This window comes from Callithrix jacchus, chromosome 17 (assembly GCF_049354715.1).
Source record: "Callithrix jacchus isolate 240 chromosome 17, calJac240_pri, whole genome shotgun sequence".
NCBI lineage: Eukaryota > Metazoa > Chordata > Mammalia > Primates > Cebidae > Callithrix > Callithrix jacchus.
The window spans coordinates 24,267,415-24,292,102 of NC_133518.1; the positions used below are offsets into that span (position 1 = coordinate 24,267,415).

At 37.5% G+C, this 24,688-nt stretch overlaps 1 protein-coding gene across 3 annotated transcripts in view; it reads right to left on the bottom strand.

The window, feature by feature from the left end:
* Window positions 1-24,688, bottom strand: part of PPM1L (protein phosphatase, Mg2+/Mn2+ dependent 1L) — a 320,356-nt gene that overhangs the window by 68,634 nt on the left and 227,034 nt on the right. The gene's annotated exons all lie outside the window — the stretch shown is intronic.

The window sequence follows — 24,688 nt, forward strand, 5'->3', positions numbered from 1 at the left end:
TAAATTTATTTACATAAATGAGAAAAAAATGGATCAAAGTGAAATTACTGAGCAATGAAAGAAAAGGGAAAAAATGGGAGTAGGGGAGATAGCAGGCTTTGCGTATCAGTCCCCAGAGAGAGAAAAACAAAAAGGAAATAATGGCTTTGTCATCAAAAGAGGGGACAGGGTATGAACACTGTCTGTCTGTAGACACCATTTGTAGGTTCAGGTTTTGTAACTTGGATGTGCCTGAACTGCTACTCTGTGTTCTTACTATGGTATCTGTTTTCTCTTTTTACATTATAGAGGTTGATTATTGCAATTCTCATGTCTAGCTGTATGTCAGACTTACCTTGGGTCTGAAATCTGGGTCCCTCTGAATTTACCAAAACATTTTTTAGGGCTGAGACTCATAAACTAGTTCTATAAAGCTCCCCAATTCACCCAATACAGGCAGAGGGCTACTGATGGTTTAGAAGCATCACCAGAACAATGTTTTCCAACTGCCAGACCTGAGCAGGCAAGAAGCTATTTTTTACCACCTTGTGACCATTTCTGTTCTGACCCTCTTTAGTAAAAAAGATCATAGTTCAGTTCTCATATTTACTTACCTGACTTCCTTCCCCCAACCCTCCCAACTCTCCTGTAGAGAATCAGGATAATTTATCAAACTCGAGACTAATCTAGATTAGAAAGTGCTGTTCCGTAATTCATGTGGTTGTTAATATGCCTTGGAATAGTGATGCTGGGCATCACCTCAGGCTGCCATACACTGCAGCAAGTTTTTTTTTAATTATTAGATATTCATTATAAAGGTAATAGCAGGAATATCATTTTTTACTTATTAGCATATAATAGCTAACAATCACTGAATGATTAACCTATATACGGCACTGTGTATAATTCTATATCCTCATGTATAAAACAAAATTTAAAAAAAAACCTTGTTGTTACACCAGTGTACACTGTACCTAGATCAACAATTCAGTTATGAGTTAGAAATTCAATGACGAACACCTGTCTTCCAAGCCAGAAGGTCCATGGTGCCTGCCCACCTTCCTTCAGAGGGATAGGATAAGGCAGATGAGCACGTGGCTCAGGCTAGCCAGTCAGAGTTCCTTTTCCTTGGCCACAGTTCTTGGTGTTCCAAACTGGACCAAAATCTGTCTAGTGGATACCGGGAAAGAGAGGGTTTCTTCCTTTCTTTTCTTGTATTGGTAAACTGTAAACATATTTTGTGGCTCCAAGGATAAAGTTGTTTGCAATGGACAAGAATATGGTTAATATGCAAAGAGAAAAAGAGCTAGGAAGAGAAAGACTTTTGACATCATTTGAGACCTGGCTCAAACCATTCCTAATCAGGTATATCCCCTGGATTCTTCACTTATAGAACCACTGAACTTCACAATCTTTTTTGCTCTTTGTTTTCATTTCGCATAAGCCAGTTTGAACTGAATTTCTGTTAGTTGGATAGAGAGTCTTGGAGCCTAATTTGATGATGTGAATGAAAGCTACACTTGGCTGGGTGTGGTGGCTCACGCCTAATCACAGCACTTTGTGAGGCCAAGGTGGGTGGATCACGAGGTCAAGAGATTGAGACCACCCTGGTTAACATGGTGAAACCCCGTCTCTACTAAAAATACAAAAAATGAGGCTGGGCATGGTGGTGCGTGCCTGTAATCCCAGCTACTCGGGAGGCTGAGGCAGGAGAATTGCCTGAACCCAGGAGGTGGAGGTTGCAGTGAGCCAAGATCGCGCCATTGCACTCCAGCCTGGGTAACAATAGTGAAATTCCGTCTCAAAGAAAAAAAAAAAAAAAAAAAGAAAGCTACACTTGCCATTATCTCAATTTTATAGATAATGGTGTTCATGTCCTCTGGTATACCACATCTAATACTGCAGATACTTAAAAAAATAAAGCTGTAACAGCACTACCAATTTTCCCAACTATTATCATTTAGCTTGATCAGAACTGGAATCAGGATGGTATTTAATAATCTACATGGATTATCAGTTACCCACACTTATCCATTACTAAGCTTTGTTATTTCTTAAATGTGCATAATATAATGGTTGAGAATTTGGGTTCTGGAGATATAGATTTCCTGGATTCAAATTCTGGCTTTCCCAGTTATACAACCTTCAGCAAGCTACTTAACCTCTCTGTGCTTCAGTTTTCCTATGTAAAATGAGGATAATAATAGTTTCATCTTAGGGTTGTTGAGAGAATTTAAAAAGCTAATACACATGAAGAGCTTAGAACAGCATCTAGCACACACATGCTCAATAATTGTTAGTTGTCATTACTAGTTATTATTTATTATGTTACCTAGGGAAACCAAGAGATTGAGGTATCTTCATGAATTTACTATAGATGTATCATACGTATACAGAATGTAGTAATGAGACACTTGTAGACATTAGGCTGGTCAATTACCAGTCAAAGATTGGGTTCTCATTGACACATGGGTAGCTCCTCTCCAGTGGGTCTTTTTCTCAGTCCATAGCCCTAAGGACTACAATTAAGGCGTAGGCTTCCAAGACTTCACAGAAAATAAGTATGACTTATGGGAGACTGAAATAGACTTACAGTAGCTCTAGATTAATCCTAGAAAAAATATTTTTTAAAATTTCATCAAGTAGTTACATAATTGCCCATGGTATAACTGATCCCATTTTCTAGGTTCCTTAAGATAGTATTTAGGTTTGAATCAATATCTGTAATTGGGAGTCTTCTTTCCCTAACTAAACTCTCCTTAGGGATTCTTAAGTAGTTTTATGAAAGCCATAACTTTAACGTGCTATAACTACACCATCACCATCTTTCTTTTTCTTGAGAATACCCTGGGGTCTTAAGTTTCCAGTAATTGAAAATGAAAGAGGGGCTCTCAACATCTCAAATCCATAGAAAAGGAATCAAAAACATTCAAAATGGTATGGGAAAGAGTTCAATGTCTCTTACCTGAATTTAATTCTTCACCTGTGTTCCAGCCAAACTTGTCCAACCTGTGGCCCACCAGCCCAGGACAGCTTTGAATGTGGTCCAACACAAATTTATAACCTTCCGAAAACACCACGAGATTTTTTTTTTAAGCTCATCAGCTATCATTAGTATTAGTGTATTTTATGTGTGGCCCAAGACAATTCTCCCAATGTGGCTCATGGAAGCTAAAAGATTGGATGCTCCTCTGGAGCACTGGCCCTGAATGAGGGTGTTCTGGGTATTTGTGGGGGCATTTTTGGTTGTCACAATAACTGTGGGTACAACTGGGACTTATTCAGTGAGGGAAAGGGACACTAAAGATTCTGCAATGTGATAGACAGTCTTACAAAACAGACTTTCTCACATCCCATACAACTTGAAAATAATAGAGATGAAAATCTGTTTATAATCACATGGGCTTGGAACTTGTTTTACATGTAAACAAACAGTATTTTGGGAATCGCTTTAGAATATACTGAATTTTCCAGGAATGTGACTACTGTATAAATTAAGGGACCTTTCACTCTGTTTTGTTTAGAACTTCACAAAGAGGAACTGCTATCTTAAAAAAATCACTTCATCAGTGACAATGCTACTTATTGTGCTAGGGTGATCAAAATAATCTGTTAGTCTTCATTTGTAGCTGTTGTACATCTGCGTACACAATCTCATGACTTCATTATGACATCTAATGTATTGGTGCCTGAATAGTTACATATGGAAATACATATAATTATATATTACTATCCTTTTGTTTTTCCCTTTACAGGAGGGAATTTTGTTGAATTTTTAAATCATGATGAATACATATAGGTATATTATCTATGAATTTCATTTTAGGATGTTAAAAACAATGTCAAAAAATCGTTGTTGGCTGGGTATGGTGGTTCGTGCCTGTAATCCTAGCAGGACTTTAACGTGAAGCACTGAAGTTCTTATATTCTTCCATGTTCAGATTTTCCTAAGGGATTGTCTCATTTGTTTCTATTTCCTCCTTCTCTTTCACATAAGAAGTAACACATTCCCTTTAATCAATACATTGGGTTTTATATCAGCTGGCTATGGTTTGATCTCTTCAAAGGCATGAAAAGATTGATGCCTTCCCCGTTCTATAGCAACTAATCTTCTCAACTTCAGGTTCTGTTTATGAAGATGTTAAAGCCCTTAAAATCTATTGCTCATGGGAACCACAGAACTAGTTTATGAAATCATAGACATTGCCTGGCCTCTGAAGCATAAAGAATTGTACAGACATCTTCTGCTAACTGTACTACCACTATAAATTCTATCTAAACAGAGGAAGCAGGTTAGCAGAGCTTAATTTGTGGTTCCCAGGAAGGCTCTGATAGTTAAAGACTGGCTGCTCTGTTCTGGTAAGTTGTTCCAAGATCCTGAGAAAATCACTTAACTTCTCCATGAATTAGATCTTCCAAGCAGAAAGGAAGATTAAAGAACATTCTATTTCTTTTTTAGTGTCTGCTCTAGAGGCACACACACCAAAATTGGAACCATATTTTCCCTTTGCTTACTACCCCAGGATGTTCAGTTAAGCTAAGCTGATGAGTTAAGCAGCTTGGGGATCTCAGAGGAAAGATGCTTCACTCAGTGTTGTTAATTATTGAATGAGGCTGACAGACCAAAAGCCAAGAAAATCTGATTTTTTGCATCTGCTCCTAGAAGGGAAAATCTATAGCAGCTGTGAAGTAGTTCTATCAGTTTTTAATTTTGCTTAAGGTCAAGTCTGTTCTCATTTCAAGAACAAGGTTGATTCTTTTTTCTTTTCTAATATGATTCCTAACTCCTTAACCTGAATGTTTGTAGACCTCACCTTCCTATGCATGTAATATAAACATTAATAACATAAATGTCATGCTCTTGACAGAACTTGTCCAAGTATGTCTATAAGTTGACAAGGGGTGCCTCCCATGAGCTTCAGTCACCTCATGGCATCTGCCCTATTCCTCCTCTCTTGCCCAGGTTCCCGTATTCTTGTGGAAGGCAGTAATGTGATTGCCACTCTTGACAGTGTCTACCCTAGAGATCCCATTATTTCCTCTTCAGTCATTAACTCTTCTTAGAGAATCTGCCTCTTCCAGGTTCAGGAAAAGAAAATTCCACTATATAAGCCTGTCCTCTTTGCCACAGCCGATAGGACCAGAAGAACCAATCCATAGGATGTTTCCCTAGTTCAAGAATTTAAGCCGAGGAACAAAGTGAAGCTAGTAGCCAGTGTGACTATTTAAAAACTCATTTATGATTTAGATTCAAGCATAGTCAGAGCATATCCTTCATGACTATCAGAAATGACAATAACTGCCCAAATAATGGCAATAAAACTCATCTGTCTGATTTTGAAGTCATATAGGAGAGGAAGAATAAATCTTAGACCACATGCAGATTTACTTGAAGCTAATGAAGCTTTAAACTTGAGAGCCCGTCCCTTCCCCAAGCCCTTTCAAAGGCCTGGGTCATATGTTTTTGAAAAGTTGAAGATACCTGGAGAAGTAGGAAGTAATCAGGCAAGAGCACTGTTCCTTCAGTCCCTTTGGTCATATTTCCCTGTGTATACACTGATGCTAAATTGGCCTCTGGCTGGGATCTAAGAGGAACTAAAGTCAAGGATACATCAAGTTTGGATATAGTGAAATATATATGTAGTTTGCCATTATTTTCACATATACTTCTTGTTAGCAAGGCTTCACAGGCCTGTTGGGGGAAAAGGTAGTATTCAAACCAGAATCTGACTGCCTCTAAGGCCAAATGATGTCACCATTACACCATGCTGCCTTTCATATGCTTGGTGGTCCACAAATGACCTTGGGCTTCCTAACTTTATGGTACAATATATAGTCTATTCTGAGCCACCTACCAAGTTTTGACACTCCTTCCCACTTGCCTGTCTGGCTCCTGCATACCTTTCTAGTCCTGTGGCCCACACTACACTACTTGTACATAATATTCCATCCAAAGTGGACACCACACCTTTGCCAGATCACACCTTTTGTTCTCCCTTGCCCTGAAATGGCCTCACTCCATTACATCTCAGACAGGTTCTTACGGATAATGTGACATTAAGTGAAGATAAATAAAACTCATTATGCCCCATTACAACAAAGACAATGACAAATCAGTTAATGAATGTTGTAAATTCAAGAAGTATTTATTAGTAACTGCATAAGACAACTTCAAATAACCTGAAATCTTATATTGTAAGGAAGAAAGAATATGTAAGAAACTCTGATAGAAATTTTCTAAGATTTGGCAGCAAGCCTAAAAATTTATATGACATTACAAATAACAAAATGAAAAGCTGAAAGAGACTCTGAAGTATGAGTTAAAAAGCAAAGCAAGATAAAATCACGTTTTGCTCAACCATGCCAAAGAAGAGATTCAATTATCTTCCCAGACCCCTCTGTAGGAAATGATGTTACAAACTCACTATTATACGAAGAAGTAACCAAATAACATGCTGCCAAAAGATGTGAGAAAAACTGTAGCAGATGTCAGACTAGAGCATGTATCAGGCAATTAATTAATACAAATGTTATTTTTCTAGGTTCAATGATAGGGGTTAGCTCTTTAAAATTTGTGATTTATTGTGATTTCTTTTCTCATTCTAAAGAAATCATTATTTATTTTTTTCCTAAAGAGGGTTCTCTAAATTGTCTAAACCTCAGGCGTCAGGAAACCTGAGCCAGTCTCTGCCCTGGCTGAGGAATCTGACTAACCTCTTACCAACATGGGAGGCTCTGGGCTCTGGGCTCTGCAATACTGCCATTTCCTTCCTCAATCTGTTCCTTTTGTTTACTCTCCAGCATCTCTTGACAAGCAGAGTGAGCATGGGTAGCAAAAGCAGGTTAATGATCAAGATACCAGATGGCTCTCTATGAGTAATACCTCACTCTGTTTCTTCAAAGAAGCTGGATGCTTTCCATAGTTTGACAACCTGAACTCTCACTGAGATGTTGAGATGTGAAATAAGACAGTTTTATTATTTACTATGCAGGTTTTTGTAAGTGGACTAGTTTTTACTTATAATATATCATTAAGAATTGTACTATCTACCCTGACTGTCAAAAGCTTTTAGATGCATTTATGGGTTTTGTTTGTTTGTTTGTTTGTTTGTTTGTTTGGTGTGTGGAAGGGAGTAGTCTCTGAGACTCTGTATCATCAATATAGGGATCTATAATAATATAAAAAATCATGCATTGGCTGGGCGCAGTGGCTGACACCATAATTCCAGCACTTTGGGAAGCCAAGGCAGGTGGACCACCTGACGTTGGGAGTTCAAGACCAGCCTGACCAAATTTGGTAGAGATGGAGAAACCCCATCTCTACCAAAAATACAAAATTAGCCAGGTGTGGTGTAATAGCCTGTAATCCCAGCTATTCGGGAGGCTGAGGCAGGAGAATTGCTTGAACCTGGGAGGTGGAGGAGGTTGCAGTGAACCAAGGTCACACCATTGCACTCCAGCCTGGGCAACAAGAGTGAGATTCTGTCTCAAAGAAAAAAACAGAAAAGAAAAAAAAGGCATTCTTTTTTAAAAAAAATCATACATTAATCATACCTGAAGAATATTTATCTGTTTAAAGTAACTGTTCACAAATTTTAAGATTTAACTTTTGGTGAGAGGAAATGGTTAAAGGAATGAAAGGCAGAAATTACAAAAAAAAATTCTTAGAGAGGATACTTTAGCTCCTATGCATAGCATATCAACTCAGGTAAATAAATACATGATGATATTTATTCAAGTAATAGAGATACATAAGACACCTTCAAGGAAAACAAACCACCAATACTCAAACACTCAAACTGTTACTGAAAGAACTTTACTGACTAAAGCTATCAATAAATATTTATCTCCACTTGCTTGGAAAAAAAAGAACATATTAGAAAAAAACAAATTTCCAATATGGCAATGAGAACAGCAGTTTCTCACGTTTTAAGTACTGGCTTTAGAGAATATTAAAAGTTCATTCAAACCTCACTAAAATAGGACATTGGCGGATTGATCCAATCACATGTTAATTAGGTCCTTTCATCTACTTTAGTAAGGAAACTATTTGTGATTATGTCTAAATTAGTCTTACCCTTTAAAACTTTTTGCTCTAAAGTAATAGTTCTCAATCTTGGCTATGCAATGGAGTCACCAGGGGAGAATACACATTGGGTACAGAGTACACTGCTTGCGTGATGGGTGCACCAAAATCTCTGAAATCACCACTAAATAATGTATCCATGTAACAAAACACCACCTGTTCCCCAAAACCCTATTGAAATTAAAATAATAATACTGAAGCCTGGGTCCCACTGCTCAGAGACTAGTGTAATTGGTCTGGATGTAGGCTGGGCATTAGCCCCTCAAGGTGATTTTAATATGCCACAAAGGTTGAGAACTATTGCTCTAAAGATAACCTTGGCTCCGCTGGCATTTTGGTTGGATAAATGTTGCTGTGGGGGGTTGTCCTGTGCATTATAGAATGCTTACTTAGTAGCATCCTTGGGTTCTACCCACTAGATACCACCAACCCTCCCTCCCGATCCCCCTTCTAAGCTGGGCCAACTAAAAATACCTCCCCGCATTGCCAAATGTCCCATGGGGGTGGAGGTGGATATGGCCCTTGGTAGAAAAGCACTGCTTGTAAGGGAAAGAATTCATGGTAAATCAATTTTATTATTTTTTGGTGGTAAGAAAGTAGATCCTGTCAAATAAAAGCAGTGCAAAACAGGACCTCATTTGACACTCTAGTAAGTAGGACCCAGTGTGCACCAACAACAACGCGCTGATCGCCAACCCTCAGAATGCAACAGAGTAATCCCAAATGCTTGGAGATATAGTAAAATGCTGAGAATGTCACAAATTCAGCATAACTTCAAAGTATACATTTAAAAAGTAGCACAACTTCAGCTAGTCAGGGATTTACAGATTAGAAGTGCATTTGGTCGCATCTGTCATATCTGACCTCATTTCATTTGGTAAAGCTTTCATATTACCCACCGTCCATCCCATCCCCCCAAAAAATCTGCTAAAATCTAGTCAACAGGCAAGTATTTTTAGACAAGTTCGTTTTCTTTGGTGGCTATGGAATGCTGATTTCTTCTGCAAAGGAAGGTTTACAAAGAGATACAGTGAACTGAAGAAGTCTAAAGTTACTGTCATTACAGCAAAAAGAAAAAATTAATACATCTAATTGTACTCTGAGCCCTAGAACTTCTTGCATTTAATTTGCAAATGCAATTATATCAGGCTCATAACACTTTCAGGTGTGATTTTAAAACACATGGCCTAAAACAAATTTGGCTTAGTTTATCTCTATTTACAGGGGCCAATACTTCTCACAAGCTGATTCTTGAGAACAAAAATCAAATGTATCTCTCATTCTGTGAAGGCATTTTTCATTTCCCCTAGTTCTTTAATGCTTAACTCAGACTGAATTTCCCATAGATCAGAAAAGGAAATTGAAAAGAGAAACAAGTTAAAATGCAAGTTCTTTAAAAAATAATGTTTTCCTGATAACATTTTTAAAAATTTAGCCACAGTGAACCAGTCTCTAGGAAAGTTACTTGTAGTTCCATCACATTCTTCTCCCACTAATGCAGATACAATGAGAGACTTACATGTTTACTGTTGTTTTCTTTAGGAACAGAGAATCAGAGATGGAGATCTGGTGAAAAAGTAGATGACCACAGCAAGGGAAATTATGGCATAGTAAAAAGTGGAAAAAAAACTAACTCTTCAGTGACTTCCTCATTTTTGCTGCATTCCTTTTTCTCTACACAATACAAAAGACAAGCAAGAGCAATAAAAAGGGACAGGAAACTTGTACTGGGGGCAACTGCTGGGTCAAACATTGAAAGTGAAATATAAAAGCAATTTATGTGGTTACTCTACTCATCCATTTAAAAAATTAACAAAACCAGTAATCAAATTATTTAATAGATATAAAAATTTTAAATGTGATAAATTTTAGAACACAGTTAAAGAAACAAAGTGAAAAAGGGAGGAAGGATTGATAAAGGAGACAGACTTTTTTTTTTTAACTATCCAGAGAGTCATGTCATAATCTTGAAGCATTTAGGATACTGCTATTAAAAAATAATCTGAACTTTCAAAGCTGTCCAGATGCCCAGGCACAGTGTTAGGAAGCTCTAGAAAGAAATATCTTAATGAATTAGAGGAGTCAGAAGTGATAAAATATTTAAAATCTAATATATCAAAGGCATTGACCCTGGCCAGATGAAATGTACACTGTGATTACTGGAAAGGATGCTGAGTCTAAATAATCCTAAAGCCATCCAGGTGCTGGAGGCAGGGCTCAACACTCCAGCTTTGGACTGAGGGAAGCCATGTGGCAAAAAGCTTTATGAAGAAGCCCTTGTAGAGAGGAAATGAAGCTTTCTTCCCAGAGCCACATGAGTAAACTTGGAAGTAGAACTCCCATCCCCAGTCAAATCTTCAGAGACTGCTCCCTGGCTGACAGCTTGACTGCAACTTCATGAGAGAACCAACCTAGAGTCCTGATCCTCAGAAATTATATGAGCTAATAAACATTTATTGTCTTAAGCTGCTAAATTTTGGAGTAATTTGTTATGCAGCAATAGGTAATTAATATATCATATTAGAAAAGATAATGATATTAAGCCCATACAAATAATCTAAACTTGAGGAAATGTTTTTCCATACAGAACAGGGCAAGGAAGGAAGAGAAGGCTTATGGAGCCAGCATTTGGCTGGTTTCTGTCATGCTCTGAACAGGAAATTAATATACACCAAGTATAATAGGTAATCCTCTCCATCATGAAGGGGACTGGAAAAATACCCCTGAATACCACATCAAGTACATGTTAGGTTATGTAACAGCAAAAACAAGAGAAAGACTATCATTGATAGAGTATTTACTGCATGTCCATCATTTTCCATACATTATCTTTCCTCCCTTCTTCCCTCCCTTCCTCGCTCCCTCCCTTCCTTTTCTCTCTCCTTCTTTCCTTCCCTCCCTCCCTCCTTCCTTCTTTCCTCCCTCTCTCCTTCCTTCTTCCCCATTACCTCTCCCTCTCCCTCTCCATCTCCCTCTTCCTCTCCCTGTCCCTCTCCCTCTCCTTCTCCTCTCTCTTTCCAAGGTCTCACTCTATCACCCAGGCTGGAGTGCTATCACATGGTCACAGTCACTGCAGCCTTAACCTCCTGGGGTCAAGTGATCCTGGCTGGGACTACAGGTACATGCTACCATGTCCAGCTAAGTTTTATATTTTTTGTAGCAATAGAGATTTGTCATGTTGCCCAATCTCGTCTTGGACTCCCGAGCTCAAGCAATCCTCCCTCTTCCACCTCCAAAGTGCTGGGATTACAGGCATGAGACACTGTGCCTTCTCATTATCTTTAATTTTCATAAAAAAGGCCCATTAAGTATAATATCAGAAAGAATAATGAAGCCAGTTGGGCTTTTCACTATATTTCACCACCTTGAAAGAAAAGCATTAGAGGTTTGGCCATAGTTCAGGAGAGAGAAAATCTGACCAAAAGGCCAAGTAAAGCATCAGGTCCAGTAACTTGACAGCCACAAGAAGATCAAGCTCTGAGGTGAAGCAGTGGCAATCAATAGAAATTGACATAAGAAACTGCTGGATCCCCACCAGCCGGCTACCCGTGCATTCTGTTCTCTTTCAGGTGAACTTTTATTTTGTTTCCAAAAAGGCCAGCCCTACCCTGGATTCTGGAACCAGTTCTGGCCTAGGGTAGAAAGGCTACCAAGCACCTATGGTAGAACCCCTGGTGTCCAGGCATGCCTTGGCATGGTACTAAATAGGTCTTATTATTGACCTTCTCTGACCTTGGCACTGCAGTTCCATGATGTCTGGCCCTGTTGCCGAGTTTCTTTGTTGACTTACTCCAAAGATATCTATGACTTAAGGATGAAAAGTTTTATTGAAAACAAGAAGTATGATTTTCTGTTGTGTTATATTCCATTTCTAGCACTGAAAATAAGGGAAATGTATTAGGAGGGTTTCATTTAGTTTTATTTTTGTGAATTTTAAGAAATAGAAAATACATGGACAAAGTTAAAAATTCAAACAATATAGTAAGAGTACTCAGTGAAAAGGTAAGTCTCCTTCCTCAGTTTCTCCTTCCCAAAGTAACCACTCTTGTGAGTTTCTTATCTGTGGAAGATAATTAATTTTTACATATAGCAGGTCACTGAATGACATCATTTCATTTAACTTCCTTTTTCTATAACATTGATGTGAAAAGAGAATTATTTCCTGGCTGGGGCCACTGTCCATGAGGAATTTGTATGTTCTCCCACGTCTGTGTGAGTTTTCCCAAAGTACTCTGGTTTCTTTCCATATCTTAAAGTTATGCTCCTTAGGTCACTGGCATGTCTACATGGTTTCTGTCTGAGTGGGTGTGTGTGAGTGCACCGTGGGATGAGATGGTGTACTGTCCACTGTGGGTTCCCACCTTGTACCCTGAGCTGTCAGAATAGGGTCCAGACACCTGTAACCCTGAACTGGAAAAAATGGGTTGGAAAATGAATAAATAAATGAATACAAATTACTGTCAAATAAATAAACCCCAGTTTGAATGCTACATCTTACTATGCTGCTTAGGTTGAAGGGCCAGGTATTTTAATTCAGTTGTGACAAAAATGAAGATTAGCTAATTATTTTGGTGTGAGTTGGGAAGTGAGCCATTACATCAAACAAAACATCCTCTTTTCTTTCATCTTCTGCTATATGCAATATTTTTCTATATATGCATGTAAATACACTCTATGTTATACATGTCCAATACAGAAAGTATTCCAACATAGAGTATGTCCAATATAGAAAGTATTCATGTGCATTTACCTGTTCCACACAAGAGCTTTGAAAAAACACAATGTATCCTCAGTTTCCTTCCTTCTTTTCTTCCTTTCTCTCTTTCTCTCTTTTTCTTCCCACCCCCCTTCCTTCCTTCTTTCTTTTTTTTTTTCTGGGTCTTGCTCTGTTAGCCAGGCTGGAGTACAGTGGCATGAATACAGCTCACTGCAATCTCAACTTCCTGGGCTCAAGCAATCTTCCTGCCTCAGTCTCTTGGGTAACTGGGACTATGGGCATAATAAAAAAGTTAACCACCATGCCTGGTTAACTTTTTTTATTATTTTTGTAGAAATGGAGTTTTGCCATGTTGTCCAGTCTGGTCTTGAACTTCTGGGCTCAAGCAATCCTCCCACTTCAGTCTCCCAAAGTGTTGTGATTACAGGCATGAGCTGCTGTGCCTGGCCCTCAGCTTTTATAGATGGTTGTTATGCAAGAAATGACCATAAGATGGACTCATATGCATTTGCTATGAGGTTGTTTTAAGACTTTATTTGTTATGCTTGCCTAGGCCATCTCTTATGCACCATTTCATACTCTCTTGCTCCCATACTTCTTATTCCAGCCACCACTTAAAGACCAGTTCAGCCCAGATGCAGCCTTGGACTGAACTATTTATCACTTGCTTCCTCCCCTGGAACTTCCCTGATCCCAAGGCAGGAGATGCCCACAGAACTCACGCAGCCTTCAGGCCTACATAAACCAGAAAGGCAGGGAAGTTAACGTCTGTGGAACTACCATTGGCTAATGCGGGAATAGTACTAGTAGCTAAATAGTCTGGGATGCTATTGATAAGCTACTTGAGAAAGTACCTGGGCTTAAGCAGCAATTGTCTTCAGAGGAGAGCCCAATTCCATAAGTGTCTTCATACTAGCTTTCCTTGTTTCCTGTGTCATTCAGTGCCCCTCATTCCTGTTGCTTGGGATGATATTTCTAAATAAACCATCTGTATGCAAGCCTTTTGTTTCATACTCTACATCTGAGGAACCCAGGCTACGACAATGTTGTTCAATGTCCCATATACAGGATGCCTTGTGATAAAGTCTTTATGACCGTTAGTACCAAAAGAGAAGTTGTCTCCATTGAAAATCTTTTATCTATTAAGACAGTGAAAACTTTCTAACTCATTAGGTTTCTCTTTTTGCTCTGGCTATCAGAAAGCTTAGGAGAAATTAGATGCTCAATTAAAGTATATTATTATACTTTAGTATTCTTTATGGATAGCACATTTGCTTTCATCCTTATTTATGGTTTTGATCTATTTTTATTGTAACATTATTATTGTAAGAATGGCAAATAAAACTTTTAGGGAAGAAGTGGGATATAAATAATAAAAATATAATTTGTATACTTCTCTCCTTGAATGAGGTGGAGTAAGATGGGAGAATGGAAATTAGAGTGACTCAGGTGAGGAATAAGTTAAGTTCAGGTGTCATTTTGAAACAAGTTATATAAAATAGATATATAAAGATAGCAGTCAAAGATTAACAATAAATTCAAAGGGAGCAGATTCTAACTCATTTTTCTTTACCAATTTCTTAGACTCTCAGCACCTAGCCCTAACCTAGCGCAGAGTAAATGTTTGTGTTGAATGAACAGTGTATGTCATAGCAATTTCTCTGCAGTCAATTTAAAGTTTCCTAGGATTGATTAAAGAACTACAAGAGCACATACAGGAGCTCCTCCAGTGCACATACTAAGGAAACTCCTTATCAAACCAGCTTCATCAGAAATGGCCTAAGCCACACAGCCTTGAGACAAACTTATCAGCTAAAGAAACACAAAGAGAATTCCTGTGGGCAACAGAAGGAGGCTTTAAAAACAGCACCCTTCAGGAGGCAATTTACCAGATGAAATTTTGAAGTGACTAGCAGGTCCCAAAGACTGAACACAACATTTGCAAAATGACAGTAAACAGCAGCCCAGCTGTCTATGATTACATATCTTTAGAGTCTGAGAGTCAACCAAGGATGCATTTTACCTACCTCTCATTACAACAAATGAACCGTCACAATACATTAGAAATCCTGGCATGTTAAAACTATTATATTTTTCTCTACAAACTGAAGGTCTTACCATTAATGCGTATCTCATTAAAATTTTTTGCAAACATTCCAATGAGGTCTATAAAATCTTGTTTACAAAGTCGAGACAGTAAAGAAAGGAAGAGATACCAATGGCACTGGCATCCTGTCTCAGGATAGCTAATGTAGTTTAAAGTGTGACCACCTGGTCCAATTATTTTCTTTGATGTGTACACATTTTCTTTAGTCCTTGTAATCAAATACTACTTCAGAGTCAGGAAGTAACACTGCTTCCCTTGTGGCAAACAAGGACAACTTGATTAGAAAGATAAGTACAGCTCCATTTCAAATGTTTTAATCACTAGAGGTGGCCCTTCCTGATTCTAAATCCCAGTGTTCCTTTGTGGTTTCCCGTACTCTTGGCAAAGTTTTTAAAATTTTTGCCCAACATAAAATTTAGATAAATGTATTTTCAGAGTAGATATGAGGTCTTCTAATAGAAAGTTAAGATGAAGTTGCAGACTGTGATTTTTTAAAATACCTTCCTATCATACCACTTTTACAAGATTAAGTCTGAATTATCATTTTTATACATTGGAGGTCTCAAAAACAAACAAGCAATACTGATAACGTATTAACTAATTAAAGTAAACTAATTAATATCAGTTGGAAAGCAGCACTTAGAATGTGGTAGGTGAGTCTGGGAGTGGTAGCTCATTCCTGTAATTCCAGCACTCTAATAGGCTAAGGTGGGAGGATCGCTTGAGAACAGGAGTTTTAGACCAGCCTGGACATCACAGTAAGAACCCCTCTCTACGAAAAAATTTTACAAATAAATATTAGACAGAAATGGTGCTATAAACCTGTAGTCCCAGCTACTCTGGAGGCTGAGGCTGGAGAGTCCCTTGAGCCCAGAAGTTCAAGGTTGCAGAGTTGTGATCATGCCATGGCACTCCAGCCTGGGCAACAAAATGAGATCCTATCTCAATACATTAAAAAAAAAAAGAATGTGGTAGGTGTTGCTATGACAGAAGGCAAGAATTGGTCTGTATAAGGCACTAACATATAGCCACAGTTACAGAAGCAAAGAAGAAAACTAAAGCATTACTCAAAGCCTGCCTTTAAAAATGCAACTGACAGTAACGTTCAAGACAAACAGCTCACAAGATTTATGGGTCCTCTCAGGATTTTCTGATTTATTTAAGAACTTGTTACCAATTCTAAACCTAATTTCTTTCTTCTCTGCACGTCTACCATCCCCTATAGCACCAATTCTACTATACTCAGGTTATCTGTTTTTACTGGTCCCTGCCCTCCCACATGCGTGCACACACAAAGGCATACACTGCGCTCCTGGAGTAAAGGGCCACATGGTCATCTGAGTGTTTCCACTGGTGGGCACTGTGTCTGGCTCATAGATGCTCATTCAGTCAATGTTTATGGACTGAATAAATGAATCAATCAGTAAGTGTTAAATAAACTGAAGACAAAAATAACACATTGTTACGACTGGAAGAGATTTAAGAAAATATCTAATCCAATACCCCTATTTTACAGTTGAAGAAACCATGCAGAGAGATGCAATGTCCCACCATAGACAAACCCTGTCCTGGGGCTTGTAAATTACATGCTTGAGTACTTACAGCCATAGCCAATAGTTTTCTATTTTGCAGATGTCAAAGTCACTTTGTTTAGTTACTGCTCCCCACCACCAAAAGATAATTTGGCTTTTAAAATCTACAGTCTAACCGGAAAATGTAAGAATTATAACTGAAATTAAAATCAGCTTGGTTAGGCCAGATGCAATAGCATAATCCCAGCACTTTGGGAGGCCAAGGTGGGAGGATCACTTGAGGTCAGGAGTTTGAGACCAACCTGGGCAACATGGTGAAACCCCATCTCTACCAGAAAAAATACAAAAATTAGCTGGGCATGGTTGCACATTCCTGTAGTCCCAGCTACTCAGGAGGCTGAGGCAAGAGAATCGCTTGAACCTGGGAGGCAGAGGTTGCAGTGAACCAAGATTGCACCACTGCACTCCAGCCTGGGCAACAGAGAGAGACTTTATTTAAAAAAAAAAAATCATCTGGTTAAAAAGATAGGTAAATTAGTCACTATGTAGCCTCAAAAAAAATTAATATTATCAGCCAGAAAGAAGTTCTCAGTTTATTAGTGGATTTTGAGTATCTATTTTACTCCCCTCTTCCCACTGTTATTATACATGGCTAATAATTAGCTGCAATACAAAAGCCTTCTGTTTTTGTTAATTATATTACCATTCTCATTTTTTCACAGACAAGAAACAGACCACCAAATTCTGGGATTGTATGTGGTAAAAAGAACTGAAACATGGACACAACAGAGGAATTATATTAAAAATATTAAAAGGTTATGAGAATGATAACTGTGGTATAGCCACTCATCAGAATACTGCAGTTACTACAAGTGACCTTTATGCATAGTTTATAACAGCATAAAATATGATTAAAAGTGTTACATAAAAAAGATATAAAATTTGGCACAAATAATTAAAACTCAGCAGAGAAAAATGGCAAAGAAGTAAATACATCAAATGGTTATGTTTAGGTGATAGAATTAAAGATGATCTTCTTCCATTCCTTTTTCCATATTTAAAAAATGTTCTAAAGTATATTTATTTACTTTTATAATGGAAAAATAAAATAGACTAAATCTTTTTACAGAAACTAAGAAGTTGGTGTCAGAGGCTGCACAGTCAATACTGAATTTCCCTTTGTAAGTTTCTTTTGGGTGTCTGTTTTTGTCTTCCTTCCATATTCTCCAATTCTTGTCAAAAAGTCCCTGGAGAGGATATCTTTTTAGCTAAGAAATGGGGTCCCGATTGAAGTTATAAAGTAAGAAAACCTTAGTGTCACCTCTTCCCTTAGGAGCTATTTGAGAAATATACTGAGAAATTCATTCTATTTGTTGGAGTGAAGAACTTCCTACAAATGCTGTTTACTAGATTTTTAAATATTCTTAGAAAACCTGGAAGGTCCCTAAATAATTCACAATCTTTCCTGGGTTTGGTTGCTGGAAAAAAAATTTCCCATGACAGTAAATGGCTTTTCTTTGGAGATTACTGATTATTATGACACTAATGGCCCAATTAAAACGTAGACATAAGTTTCAGGTACCATCTATTTTAAGAACAAAATAAACTCAATAGGAGTTAACCTTCCAGCTACTTCCTAAGTTGCTTAGAGCCCATTCCCCTACCCTTTTAAAAGTCTACTTTTCCAAAAATTACAGTGCCTGGTGTGTCTTCACCACAGGTAGCTTTCACCCACAGGTAGAGCTGCATTAGGGAATGACAAAGCAAAAGCTGAGAGATTAATGCTGCTCCTTCTTTCTGGCCTTCTCTGGGAAAGCTGTACATTGACTGCCCAACACTTGAAAATGAATATGCAGATCCCCAACTCTGATACCCAAAGAACGCAAGGAATAGCCAGCTGAGCTCTCTTTTTCCCTCATGCACCATCTGGTTCACTTTCTATGTGTAAGTGCATTTTCCACATTGTAGAAACATGTGTTCGTTGGAAGGCTGTATGGGTTTCTAGTGAAACTGTAAGAACAAAAAGCCCTTCCTGGTTTGAGAACTCCGCGAAGGAGATCAAACCAGCAACTTAGGCAATTCTCTTGAGGCCTGCAGCTACATGCTACCATTGGCCATTCTACCCATCGCAGGTGTACTCAGCTGCAAAGGGAAAAACTCCTGTTTCCAGACTTCTGCTCCCATGGCTTAGGGTTCTTGAGCCCGTGATAGAGAACACCACTCTCAAATAAATGGGCCTTTTCTCCTCATAATTCCTTCAAACACAGGGCATTACAAACCATACTACTTTATCCTTAACAAAGGAATACGTAGGAAATATTTATTCATGCCTAAACTCAAAAATAATTAAAAACAGAATTTGAGATTGGTTACAGAAACATAAATGATACTCCAGCATATAAATAAACAGTATGAGAAAAGATTCCCTGTCTTGGTATTTTAACCCTTCGACTTTTGCCCACTATGACAAATAATAAATATTTAGGATGATGATGCTTTCTGACGGTGTAAAATGCTATTTTGACCCCTTCATCTCAAATTATGCCACTGCTTTCCTTGAAAAGTTCTCTGTGTTAAACTCAATCTATTGAAATGTACATAAACTTGTACTTCAGTTAAATAAAAACATGAATAGATCAAATATAAACCACACCTTACTTGTTACTCTGGATTTTGCTTAGTATTAATAAATGCTCATATAATAAAAGGTCTAAAGGATCTTAATGAGGATCCATGAATGATAGCCTAGAGCCTCTTCTTCCAAAATCTACTTTTGCTTGATTCAAGCAGTCTCACTCTCCATCCCACCAATAAAAGGCGTATGAGCAGATGCCTTTGAAAAGCTGAGTGATGGTCTTCTTTTGATCAGAAATTAGGTACAAATTATGTGGCTACATAAGAAGAAAGAAGACAGCCAATAAAAAAAAGCATAAAACCCATAGCTACAGGAAGCCTTGTAGAAATTATAGCTACCTGAATGTTCCATTGTCACAGACCAGAAGCATAGTTTTAGAATGAGAAGACATCTATTAGATCCTGTTCATGCCATCAGTTTATAGGAAAATGGGCTTTAGGAAGGTTTGTGACTCACTCAAGGTCACATATATCGTTGGCAGTAGAACTAGACAAGAAATAGAATCTGGGTGTTTTGGTTCCAAGTTTTCTTTCAATTATACCACAAAACATATCGATTCTTGAAATTATCAAAACATAAACCATTTGAATGAAAAACATTCTAAACTAATGTTAGAAAGGGGCTCTCAATGTTTGTGTCCCCCCAAAATTCAAAAGTCACATATTGAAAACCAATCCTCATGGTGATAGTATTATGAGGTGGGGGGTTTGGATGCTGTTAGATCATGGGAGTGAACCCCTCATGAATGGAATTAGTGCCCTTATAAAAGAGGCCCCAGAGAAATCTCTCACCCTTTCTGCCATGTAAGGTTACAGTGAAAAGATAGCCATCTATGAGGAACTAGGCACTTATCAGACACCATATCTGCTGGTGCATTGGCCTTGGACCTCACAGCCTACAGAATGGTGAGAAATAAAGTTCTGTAGTGTATAAGCCACCCAGTCTATGGTATTTTGTTATAGCAGGCTGTATTAGTGCATTTTCATACTGCTATGAAGAAATACCCAAGACTAGGTAATTTACGAAGAAAAAGAGGTTTAATAGATTCACAGTCCCACATGGCTGGGGAGGTCTCACAATCATTGTAAAAGGTGAAAGAGGAGCAAAACATGTCTTACATGGCGGCACAGAAGAAGAGCATGTGCAAGGGAACTTCCCTTTATAAAACCAGCACATCTCATAAGACATTCACTACCACAAAAACAGCACAAAAAAAACCCATCCCATGATTCAATTACCTCCCACCTGGTCCCTCCCACAACCCAACGGGATTATCAGAACTATAATTCAAAATGAGATTTAGGTGGGGACACAGCCAAACCCTACACAGGCTGACTGAATTAATACACTGGTTTACATAATTCCTGCTTTTATATACAGAATATAATAAACATTATTGAACCTTTTCTATGTGAATCAAGATCACCATTATGAAAATAACAATGTCACTTCTATAATACAGTCTGTGAATGATAGTATGACTCTGAGTGTAGTGTAATGTCAGGAATCTGCCAAGTGCTTTTTACAGATTTACTCTTTGCTCTCATTACTTACTGTTCTCAGTGTCACTGCTCCAAGTGTCATCCCTTCCCTACCTTCTCATTTTAATTCTAAACTCTTGTTTTCTGAAGTCTATCCTCTAGAGTAATATAAAATGCAGACAAATGAACTTCATATTTCTTGCGGCATTAATCATCAGAGCAAAACAATAATGAAACTAAAATGAAAATGCACAACATAAGAAAATATTTAGTGAGTGGTATTTTAGAATATGATGTAGCCATTAAAATCATCTTCACATGAAGAGGCTTTAATGAAATGAGGAAGTGCTTATGTAGTAATGTAAAATGCAAAAAGCAGGACATAAAATTACAATAAAACTACCAGATACCAACCACATTTTAAAAAAGCTTAGAGTGAGGAAAATATACCAAAGTGTTTACCATAGTAAGATTACTGACAATTATTACTCTCATATTATATTGTTCTACATATTTCTGTTTATTTCTGCAATTAAAGTGTAACACTTTAAGTCAGAAAAAGAATTTTATAAAAGGAAATATCACATTGGAAAATATAACCTAGTTAATCAGAACTATACAAACTAAAAATATATAGATTCCAGGTGAGAATCAAAATCCTCTGTTGTATGGACTTGTCCACAATTCTGTGACATGGTGGGGTTGCACACACATGGTTTTTGCTCAGTTCCCACTTGTTCAATAAATTTGAGGTTGCTGGATAGCTGAATTTTGTGGATGGGCAAAGCATTAAGCTATACACATATTAAAGGGGAAGAAAGAGAAAGAAAGAAAAAAAGGGAGAGGGTGAAAAACTTCTGAGCCAATGATTTTAGAAAAATATCTAAGTGGCTTTTTTCATTAATTGGTTTTTTATTAATAGAAGTTTAGATGCCACAAATAGCAGTAGTTGTCGTTAAGTCACTCAGGCTGATTTATCAGTGAATGATTAACCTCTCTAGAGACCAAGTTATCGTCTAACTAATAATTACTTCCTAGAACTGGGAGAGCTGAATTAAGAATGTGAGGAAGTCAAAACTAAGATAGCATAGAAAAAAGCTAAACAGTTGAAGCAAATGAGTGTCTTAGTGCAGATGCTCCTTGACTTACAATGAGATTACGTCCTGATAAACCCACTGTAAATTGAAAATACTCAAGCTGAAAATTCGTTTAATACACCTAACCTACTGAATATCACATCTTAGTTTAGCCTAACTTATATATGCTCAGATCACTTACATTAGCCTGTAGTTGGACAAAGTCATCTAATACAAAGTCCATTTTATAATAAAGTGAATAAAGTGTTAAATCTCATGTAATTTAGTAAATACTGTACAGAAAATGAACAACAGAATGGGTGTACTTGAAGTACAGATTTTACTGGATGTGTATCACTTTTGTACCATCATAAAGTCAAAAAACACTAAATTAAAACATCCTAAGTCAGGAAGCTTCTGTATAAGATGGTTATATCTGCACCTATTGGATACCACTACCAATTCTCTATCCCAATTCTTTTGTATTATTATGAAATATTTTCTGCTAAATAGTAATATCTTTTCTAATTTTATCCTCTTTCTTTGATTGAAATAATTAACATTTCAGGAAGAGGAGGTAGTGACTTTTGATTTTACAACACACAACGACACTCATTCATTCACTCATGCATACACATAGCCTACCTTCCCTCATCCACTACCCTTCATCACCTCATGCAGAGATGGCCAAAGGCAAACTGAGCCCAGAGTGGGTGTTTTAACAAATAGATAGTGCTAGACCTCTCAAAGCTTCTGAAGATCACTTTAAAATCTTCTGTTCTGCCTCCCCAAACACCACATGTCAAGAAAAGTCTAAGTTAGAGTACAGCTGACCCTTGAACAACATAGGTTTAACTGCATGGGTCCACTTATATGCACATTTTCTTCTGTCTCTGACACCCCTGAGACAGAAAGACCAGCTCCTCCTCTTCAGCAGCCTGTTCAGCCTACTCAAAGTAAAGACGATGAGAATGAAGACCTTTATGATGATCCACTTCCATTTAATAAATAGTAAGCATATTTTCTCTTTCTTATGAATTTCATACAATTTTTCCCCAGCTTACTTAATTGTAAGAATACAGTATAAATACATATAACATATAAAATATGTATTAACTGTTTATGTAATCAGTAAGGCTTATGGTCAACAGTAGGCTACTGGTAGTTAAGATTTTGGGGGAATCAAAAGTTTTATGTTAATTTTCAACTGCATGGAGAGTTGGCATCTATAACCCCCATGTTGTGCAAGGGTCAGTTGTACTTTACATTGGTTTAAGCAAGAGACAAGGCCCAAATCTGTTTTCATTAATCACTTGTGGCATTAATTAGCATTTGCAATATGATCTCCAAGGACTTCCCCAAACATAATATTTTATTATGATAATAGCCCTGTGAGATTATATTAGCCCAGTTTTGCAGATGAAAAAACATAGGTTCTAAAAGGTTAATTTCCTGAAGATCAAACCAGTAGTAAGCTGGGGGAAGGCCTAGACCCCAGATCCTGTAAATTTCAATAATGTGCTTATTTCCACTGTTACACTCTACAAGGCTTACTGACAGATTAATTCTATGACAAACTATTTGCCCCTAAAAGCCATGTGCAAGTGTATCAGTAGCTGCTCAACAACAATGCAGGAGTGGAAAATTATTCCTGAAGCAGGAAAACATTGAGTGGTGGGTGATTGCAGCTAACGTTCATCCTCACCTTGATGTCTACTTGTGCCCCTTCATCCACTAGAATGCATCCCTCTTCTCTTCACAAATACATGCCCACCATTTGTCCTTCAAGGTTTAAAATAATGTCCTCCTCTGCAGAATTTCATGGAAAATTTCAGCCATTTCCACTATTTCTTGACACCACAGTTCAGCTTAGCTTTAATAACTTGAAGATATTACAGGGTATATTTAGTCCCAAATTCTTCAGGAATTTTTCTCTAGAATTCATACATGTATGTTTTAGCTCCCTAGCAAGACTTTAAGCAAGAGCTATTTATACATCTCAGATTCCTTTCCATGTCTTCACTGCTTTTCTCTTTTCTCCAACTACCCAGTATATTGCCATGGATTCAACAATTGCTTACTGGGCAAATGAGAACCTGCATAGCTTGATTAGTAATCAGGAAGTTGGCATCCCAGTTTTACAACTAAGTATGAGTTCTATGATCTATAAGATGCGCTGAATATTTAAATATTATTTTGATTGGGACTGATCAAAACCTTACTTTATGCCATTAAGGATGAGAAAAGAGGTGAATAGGAATTCCAATGAGAAGAATACTGAAAGTAACAAAAGTGCTAGGCAGAAGAAAGCCAATGTGTCTGGAAAATGAAGAAAGCAAAGAAGAATCAGAGAAAGCAGGCATGTCCTGGACAAAACTGGAAATACAGATCCTGCTTGAGAGGGAGGTGAAGCGTTAGAGGGTGGAATATACATGGAGGCAGCTTAGTAACTAGAAATTTGTCTAAGTGGTAAGTATAATGCAGTATAACTTTTTTTTATATTAATTTGCTCCTCTGTTTGCTATTTTAATTTGAAATCAAATGGTAAGCAAATATTAAGCATGCACAGATTCTGATGAAGAGAATAAGATGCATGCTAAAAAAAATCCTTGTAAAAATAAAAACAGAAGTTTTGGCATTAATAAAATAATTAATAACATTAACATTTGACCATTAGAAACCTTTTTTCCTGTACTTTTTCCTCAATTTTTTTGAGAGGGAGAGATGGAGAGGTATAGTAATTTTAATAGGGTATTCCTGCTGCTTAAGTTTAATTTTATTAAAGATTTTAAAAATTCCAAGTAATACTATTCTCATTTCATTAAAATTTGGTTTTAGCTGACAGACTACATAATAGATTAAAATAATGTTATAAGGAGGTGTGTCCATGACTTCATTAATAAGCTCCCTTGGATGGGAAGAACTTATGGCAGGCAGTAAGATGAAGTCTCTGATGTGGTACTGTCTGAGTTGCAAAGGAAAAGAAAGTATTGATTAGCTTAACAGCTTGAGAAAAAAAAACTCTTTAGAAAAAATATCTAAAATTAACATAAGTACTTGCATTGAATAACATTT